Raw genomic sequence first — 8,711 nt, 5'->3', positions numbered from 1 at the left:
TGGCTGGGTGAAATAAGAAAAGGACTTCCATGATAATATTAAATACTAGTTTATCTAACCTAGTTCTTTAAACCTTTGATTTACCCTGAGGCTTTTGTGCTCATACTTTGGCATGCACAAACAACTTACATAACCTTGTAGGGTTTACATGAGGAAATGCCACATGCTAACTGAATGCTTATTTATCTTTAGTTCTGCAGCATATTGCCATTTGCAGATAGAACATGGGGGCCGCACTGAGTAGGACATTTGTTTCCATTTATATAGCTCATAATTCAGTAATGAAGAACAGATGGAGGAACAAATCCAGAATGGCTTTATAACAAGAACTCTTGTGAAAGTCACATCTCCTCATTTGATTAAAAGTATAGTAACCCACTGACCCTGTGGCAGAGAAGTAGCATAATTTGTTCCAGCTTTGTTGTGGGGATAGATAACTATCTATCTTTGAGAATGCTCTGCACCCTAACATGAGAATAATTTAGAGTTCTTATATTGAACTTTGAACTTAAATTGAGGAGTTTGCCTTTGTTATTGATTCTTTCCTTGGGCATTATTATATCTGTCTCTCATTTAGTCATGAAAAATTAAAAGTTTATTTCTATAAAATGGTATGAGCAGCTAGGAAAAGATGGGATATCTTGCTTCTTTTTAAAGAGATATCTCAGTAAAACTTTTCTTCTGTAATTATAGACTGACTGTCTAACGTGTTAAAAGAATTACCAGTGACTGTCTTTTATACGTGAATTATCACCTTTTCTTTTCCTTTTTCCCCATTCTGGCAAGCTTTTTTCTTACTCATGGCTGTAAATTTACTTAGTTTTTTAAGGCTATTTTGCTTATAACTAACTCTACTGTTGTTATTATTATTATTATGACAATTAAAAAATAACAACAACAACGATTATGTCAGGCTCTGCCTGCTACCCAGTAAAACACAGACGCTAGTGTAGGCTTTAGGTTCTGGTTTTATTAGAGTATAGAATGCATGCCTTAGGAAAAGCTGAGAGTGAGTGGAGCGCGCCAGAACGGGATTTAAATAGCCCACGCCGGTCAGTGCTCCACCCCTCCTCCTCCGAGTTGTACCCCGAGCCCCGTTGCTGGTAGGTGAGGGGTCGAGCAGCCCCTCCTGTGCCTCGGGTGTCTTCTTAACTGTTTTTCTCCAGCTGGTGATGGGTCCTTGCCGGGTGATCCGGTTCGTAAGCTTTCTGACAGCTCGGGCGTGCCTCGTGGTCAGGTGTTGTCAATTACTTCTCTTGCAACATTGTATCTCTTCCTTCCATGCCTCTGGCTAGGATTGATACTTTGTTGCCAGCACCTGTTGCTTGCTTTTGTTAGTTGGTCGCCTTATCCCTAAATCCGCCCGGTGCTCATTTCTTTGTATCGTTATGTGAGCCGTTGTGATGTTACAAGCATTGCAATGGTGATCATGACAGATTATAACTTGTATTTAATATCTGTACACCACCTGGAGTCCTCTAGGACTGAGGTGACATCAAATAAATGAATATCAATCAAATAAATGAATAATAAATAAGTGATCAATTAACTATTTATCTGTGTTCTAATAAAACACTGTACAGAAAACTGTGCAATAAAATAAAATCAAAACCTTAATACCACTTTTCCTCTAACTACTCATTGTACCTAAAAGTCTGTGTATGTTTGATTGCTTCCTGCTACCCTAAAGATTTCCCACTATAACTTGGGGATGGGAGGGTCATATTTCTTTTCTTGACCAAAGCCACTGCTGTTCAAGGGGAGATTCAACTGTGAGCAAACTGTGATGAACCCAGTTCTGTATTCCCCTAAATGAAACTTAATCACAAGCCATGCAGGATATGAATTAAGGTTATTCAGTGGAAATCAGCATCCAGTTTCAAAGCGAAGTCACAATTAACTTTTCGCACACAATTCAGCAGCTTAAGGCTTCTCTCCCCCACCCCGCCCCACAGCACACAAGCATCATTTTCTGTAACTTTCCATATCCCCCCTGGTTTCCCCGCTTCGTGCTTCTATTTGGCCATCTCCAGTTGGCACAGGAGTCTGACCGTGACAGTTCTTCTCATCCCCATATATCACACTGGCTTACAAAGGAATGCCAGCTCTTTTGGGTGTGCAGGTTTCCATTCAGCACCACCACCTGCCACCTTCCTTTCCTCTGCAGCAGCAGCAAATCATGGCAGGGTGGAAACTTTGAATTAGAACACCTTGCAAAGATTGCATCCTGACACAAACACTGTAACATCTGCTCAGGGATTTAGCCAACTAGCCCTCATAAGCTTACCTTACTAGAAGCAGAAGGATTAATTTATAGGTCAAGTGTGTGGGCTTTTTGATCTAACAAGAATTCTAAAATTTGCATTGCTCCAGGTGCCTGTCACATCTCTGCTGTAAGGGAATTGGTATTGTTAGTTCATTAACAAATGAAAATATATGATTTCAGTTTCTGATGGATTAGATAGGTAAGAGATTCCATGGTAACTAATTATATTCAATTATATTTTGCATTAATTTTTAATATGGGGCAATATTATAAGGTTGTTGATAGAGTATTTTATGAAGTTTTTATTTATTTATTAATCAAATTTACATAGCCACCCATCTCATGTGAAGTGACTCTGGACAGCGTACAATAATTAACTGAAAAACAATACATATATCAAACAAGCATTTCAAGAAATACAAAAAGTCAACATTAAAAAATTAGAAGTTAATTAAAATTTAAAAATATACAAACCCCAGGCAGAGACAGAATGAGTATATCCACCTCAACAGTAGAACCATCTAAACATGTTTCTTTTAAAGTTTTATATACTCGAAAAATGCCTTTACTTCAATTAAAGGCAACTGAATATTTCTGATATTGTGCTGCCTCTTGGTGGTTGAGAATTTTTATTAAATTACAGACAAAACAATTTTCTAGCATTTTTTATGAGTATGAAGGAAGCATTTCCTATTATAAAGTCTTTCAATGCCTGCAGGTAGGTGTGTGTGTGTGTGTGTTAATGCATTTCAGTAGCTTTATTCTCATGGCTGTATCTACTTTTCAAGATAGGCTATTAAGCCTTTTTTGGCATCAAGTGGTAGCAACCAGGGCAATAACATTAACACAAGGCAAATATCTGTAATATTAATGTTTTATTTATAATCTGGCTGGCTGTACATCAAATGCACTCATTTTGAAATCAATGGCTTTCATCCAAAAAATTGCACCAGACCTTTTTGATACTGTGTGGGTTTTAGGAGTGATAGGATGCCAACTTCAATTCCCATAGCTACACCTTTATGTCCCCTATTTTCATTGTGACACAAACTTCCCTAGATACTCTTTTGAGCGTTGGGCTCTGTTTTTTTAAGCATAAAGAATTTCAATAAGAAGTTAGTTGAGAAAACAGCTGGCAATATTTGGATCCAATTGATTGATTTTGGGCCATCAAGCTGGTGTCAACTCTTAGTGACCACATAAATAGATTTTCTCCATGATGATCTGCTCCTAACCTATTCCTTCAGGACTTCCAATGGTGCACCCATTGCCATTGTAACTGAGTCCCTCCATCTTGCTGCTCGTCATCCTCTTCTCTTTCCTTCCACCTTTCCCAGCATTACTGCCTTTTCCAGAGAGCTGGGTCTTTGCATGATGTGTTCAAAGTATGATGATTTAAGTCTGGTCATTTGTGACTTAAGTGGGAACTCTGGGTTGACTTGTTTGATGATCCATTTGTTTGTGTTCTTGGCTAATGGTTCCACGTAATCACAAGAGATTGAATTCCTGCAGTTTTAACTTCTTTCTAGCAAAAAAATTTACAGATCCTAGATGATGTGCCTTTTCAGTGCTCATACTAATTTTATTTATGTTGTTGTTTCTTCGTTTAGTCGCTTCCGACTCTTCGTGACTTCATGGACCAGCCCACGCCAGAGCTTCCTGTCGGTCGTCAACACCCCCAGCTCCCCCAGGAACGAGTCCGTCACCTCTAGAATATCATCCATCCACCTTGCCCTTGGTCGGCCCCTCTTCCTTTTGCCTTCCACTCTCCCTAGCATCAGCATCTTCTCCAGGGTGTCCTGTCTTCTCATGATGTGGACAAAGTATTTCAGTTTTGCCTTTAATATCATTCCCTCAAGTGAGCAGCCTGGCTTTATTTCCTGGAGGATGGACTGGTTTGATCTTCTTGCAGTCCAAGGCACTCTCAGAATTTTCCTCCAACACCACAGTTCAAAAACATCGATCTTCCTTCTCTCAGCCTTCCTTATGGTCCAGCTCTCGCAGCCATATTGTCATGTTCGCCGTTTCAATGTCTTTGATACATCGTAACGTTTCGCATGTCATTAGCTGGATGCGTTTCATCTTTCTCGGGAGGATGGGAGTCTTTATCTTTTGGCTTTGCTCTGGAATGTATTTGCATTATCTACTGTGTTCAAGGTTACTTTCCCAGGCTAGCAACTCTGACGATTGCTAGCACCTGTGACGGGCGGGGCTGTTACGAGGGAGGCGGGATACGTTTGCACCAAGGGTTTAAGTTTGTATTTGGCGCGCTTTTGCTCATTCTCAGCTTTCTCTGTATTTGTTCTAAGTTCCTTAATAAATCAGATTTCATATAGCAGCCTCTTGTGAGTCTGAGTATTTGGGCTGGGGCAATCATTACATAAAGCTGAGAATCTAAGATCCCAACTCCGCTGGCCCCTGTCCAGGAAAAGGCAAGTTGTCTAACCCTGTGAGGGAGAGCGCCAGCGATGACCGAACCCGACATCGTGATGATGGAAGAAGGGGAGCCGGACTCGACCGTGAGGCGACCTGACCGACCGTCCCAAGTGGGGGAGCTGTCAGCCATCCTAGAAGAGGCGAGCTCCGAGTCGGAGGGTGAAGCCGGGGGCATGAAAACCGCCCCGGAGACTACCGTAACTTCCCCGGGTGAACTGGTCACCTGGGATGAGACCCAAGGGGATGTCTCGGTGGCGGGGGGCCCATCCTGGAGGCAGAGGTACCCATTATCCCCCACCGTGGTTCAGGTGCAGCCAAAAGAAGGCTCTCCCACCCCGGATCGTATCCGGGTGCTGGAGTCAAAAATGGACTCGTTGGAAACCATACTGAAGCAGCTGAGTCTAGACGTGACCTCGTTGAGAGAAACCCGGGAAGGATCAAGCCAACGGCATTCGACCCCTTCGTCCCATGGGCAGTCCCCGGAGTGGAGACGGACGGCGCGGACGCGCGAGGGGGACCAGATGGTCCAGATGGAAATAGCATCATCGCCAGTGCAGCCGCCCCCGGGCCCCGCGCCGCCACTAGCCCGGGAAGCGCAAACCCCTGTAGCCCCGGTGGCGGGGTGCAGCCCGGCGGGGGGTGGGATGAGAGACTTCCCTGTCAAGTTTGATGGGGATCCGACCAAACTCTCATTTTTCCTGACGAATGCTAAAGCCTACATGGAGGAATGGGGGTCGCTTTTTCAATCGGAAAAGGCAAAGATCATCACCATTGCCACCAAGCTGAAAGGGAGGGCGGCAGACTGGTATGTCCAGATGTGCCAGTCGGAAGCGCCTGAACTGGAGAAATTCCACGAGTTCCTCTGGGCGTTGAGGCAACACTTTGAGGATCCCCTAGTGAAAGAGAGGGCAAAGCGAGCTCTGAAAGAACTTAAGCAGGGGTCAAGATCCGTGGCTGATTACGCGCTAGAGTTCAAAGCACTTGCTGGGAAGGTGGATGACTGGTCCCAAGCCACCATCATCGAGTTATTCAAGGATGGCCTGAACACAGAGGTGCTGCGCTGGTCCTTGGGGAGAGACGACCCATATACGCTGTACGAGTGGATCCAGCTGGCGGGAAGGGCTGAGCATGCCCATGAGATCTTCGCCCATCGAAGGACCGCCAAAGCGGGGTGGGAGGCGAAGCCCAGTTGCCCACCGAGCACTGGGGGGTGACCCGGGCAACGACCCTGGGACGAGGAGCGAGAGAAGTGGTATGCAAAAGGCCAGTGTCTGTGATGTGGTAAGGAGGGGCATCGAATGGCGGCGTGCCCGAAGGCAAAGGGAGAGGAACGGCTCGGCAAGCCGCCGACGAAGTCCCCTTCCCTGCCGAGGAAGCAGAAAGCAGCGGTGGCTGAAAGCGAGGGAGACGATGTGATGTTCTATGAGGATGAGGGTGAGCCCGAACTACTGCAGCCGGTGGGAAACGTCAGCCACCTGCTTTAAAGGGCGCTGCAGGGCAGGTGGTGGAAGAAGGGTGCGAGCCTTCATCGGTGAGTGGCAGTTACCGCATTCTCACGGTGAAGTTGAAGTTGGGCTCCCAATCCAAGACTGTAGAAGTATGGGCCATGATTGATTCGGGGTGTTCCCGGTGTCTAATGCACCCCGATGTGGTAGCGGCTCTGGAGCTACCCACTTTCCCTTTACAGTGACCCATCGCCTTTACACAGCTGGATGGGTCCATGGCAGGGGGCAAACCGGTCACCCATTTCACAGGGCGGGTAGCCTTGCAGCTGGGCAGCCATCGTGAAGGTTTGTCTTTTGTCGTGGCTCTGGTAGGGGGTCCCTTGGTGGTGTTGGGGGTGCCCTGGTTGGTTCAGCAAAATCCCCAAATAAACTGGGTCTACCGGACTATGAGGGACGCGGTGGTGCTGCGGGTTAAACCGCTGAGCTGTCAATCGGAAGGTCGGCGGTTCGAAACTGCGCGGCGGGGTGAGCTCCCGTTGTTAATCCCAGCTCCTGCTCACCTAGCAGTTCGAAAACATGCAAATGTGAGTAGATCAATAGGTACCGCTTCGGCGGGAAGGTAACGGCGTTCCGAGTCGTCATGCTGGCCACATGACCCGGAAGTGTCTATGACAACGCCGGCTCTAAGGCTTAGAAACGGAGATGAGCACCGCCCCCTAGAGTCGGATTCGACTGGACTTTACGTCAAGGGAAACCTTTACCTTTTTACCGGACTATCACGTTTAGGGATGGGTTTTACCAAGCGACGGAAGGGAAGGGTGCCCCAGAGGAGATGGTGGGGGTTGCGGCAGCTGCGACTCCGCATTTCCCGGCCCCTCCTCTGGAAGGCTTGCCGCCGGAGTACCGGATGTTTGCTGATGTGTTTGGCGAAAAGGAAGCAGATCAATTGCCCCCTCATCATAAAACGGATTGTGCCATTGAGCTGGTGCCCAACACCCAATTGCCCAAGCCAAAGATTTATTCCATGACGCAAAAGGAACTAACTCTGTTGAGAGACTTTGTGGACAAAAATTTGGCGCGCGGATTCATTGAGCCAGCGAATTCACCGGTGGGGGCGCCGGTCCTCTTCCGCCCCAAAAAGGATGGGACATTGAGACTTTGTACCGATTTCCGCGGACTAAATGCCATCTCAATTTCCAATAAATATCCCCTGCCATTGATCAAGGACATGTTGTCACACCTGGCTAAGGGAAAAATCTTCTCTAAACTCGACTTAAGAGAAGCCTATTATCGGGTACGAATCAAGGAGGGTGATGAGTGGAAAACTGCCTTCAATTGCCCGTTGGGTGCATTCCAGTATAAGGTGTTACCTTTTGGTCTGGCCGGGGCCCCTGGGGTATTTATGCAATTGATCGATGAAGTACTGCATGAGCATCTGTTTAAAGGGGTATTGGTGTATTTGGATGATGTATTGATTTATACTGAAACCATGGAAGAACATGTCTCTCTGGTGAAAAGGGTGCTGAGTAAACTCAGATCAGCAGAATTGTATGCCAAACTGTCTAAATGTGCCTTTCACCAGACGCAAATTGACTATTTGGGGTATAGAATTTCAGATAAAGGCATTGAAATGGACCCGGCCAAGGTGCAAGCTATCATGGACTGGGAAAGTCCCCGCACCCGCAGGCAACTTCAAAGTTTCCTGGGGTTCAGTAACTACTACAGATTATTCATAAGGGGATTCGCTGAAATTGCCTTGCCACTAACCGAATTGCTCCGAACCAAGGGTTTGGGAGACACTCGAAGAGTAAAGAATCCAGGGGCGCTGTTGCGCTGGACGCCTGCATGTCAAACAGCGTTTGAGCGGCTCAAGGCAGCTTTTATCAAAGAGCCCATTTTGCAACACCCCGATCCCTCGAAACCTTTTGTGGTTCAGGCTGATGCCTCCGATTATTCCATTGGGGCATTGTTGATGCAACAAGACGGGACAGGATGCCTCAAGCCATGTGCCTACCTGTCCCGCAAATTCTCAGAGACTGAGCGGCGTTGGCATGTATGGGAGAAAGAGGCATTCGCAGTAAAAGCTGCGTTAGAAGCTTGGCGGCATCTGTTAGAGGGGGCGAATCATCCCTTTGAGGTGTGGACTGACCATAAAAATTTGGAGGCTCTTAGCACCCCTCGAAAACTGAGCCCAAAACAAGTCCGTTGGGCTCAATTTTTTAATCGGTTCAACTTTCAATTGAAGTTTATTCCGGGGAAAAAGAATTTCCTGGCTGATGCGTTGTCAAGGCAACCTCAAGACTCTGGGGCAGCGCCAGAAGTGGTTAGCACCCTGTGGACGGCGCCCCAATTAGGTATGCAGGCGGTGACGTGTAGCCAAACGTGCGCGCAGCAGCCACCCGCTGCAGACGCCGCCCAACCGACCGCTTTGTCAATTCCTTCCCAGTTGCAACAAAAGTTTCTAAAGGAGCTGAAAACAGATACTTGGCTGCTGGCAAATAAAGACACTGTTACTTTTGCCCAAGGCTTCGCTTGGAAATCCGACCGCCTCTACGTCCCTGAAA

Source organism: Candoia aspera, chromosome 6 (genome assembly GCF_035149785.1).
Source record: "Candoia aspera isolate rCanAsp1 chromosome 6, rCanAsp1.hap2, whole genome shotgun sequence".
Lineage (NCBI taxonomy): Eukaryota > Metazoa > Chordata > Lepidosauria > Squamata > Boidae > Candoia > Candoia aspera.
The sequence above is the reverse complement of the archived record's forward strand: the minus strand, read 5'-3'. Positions refer to the sequence as shown.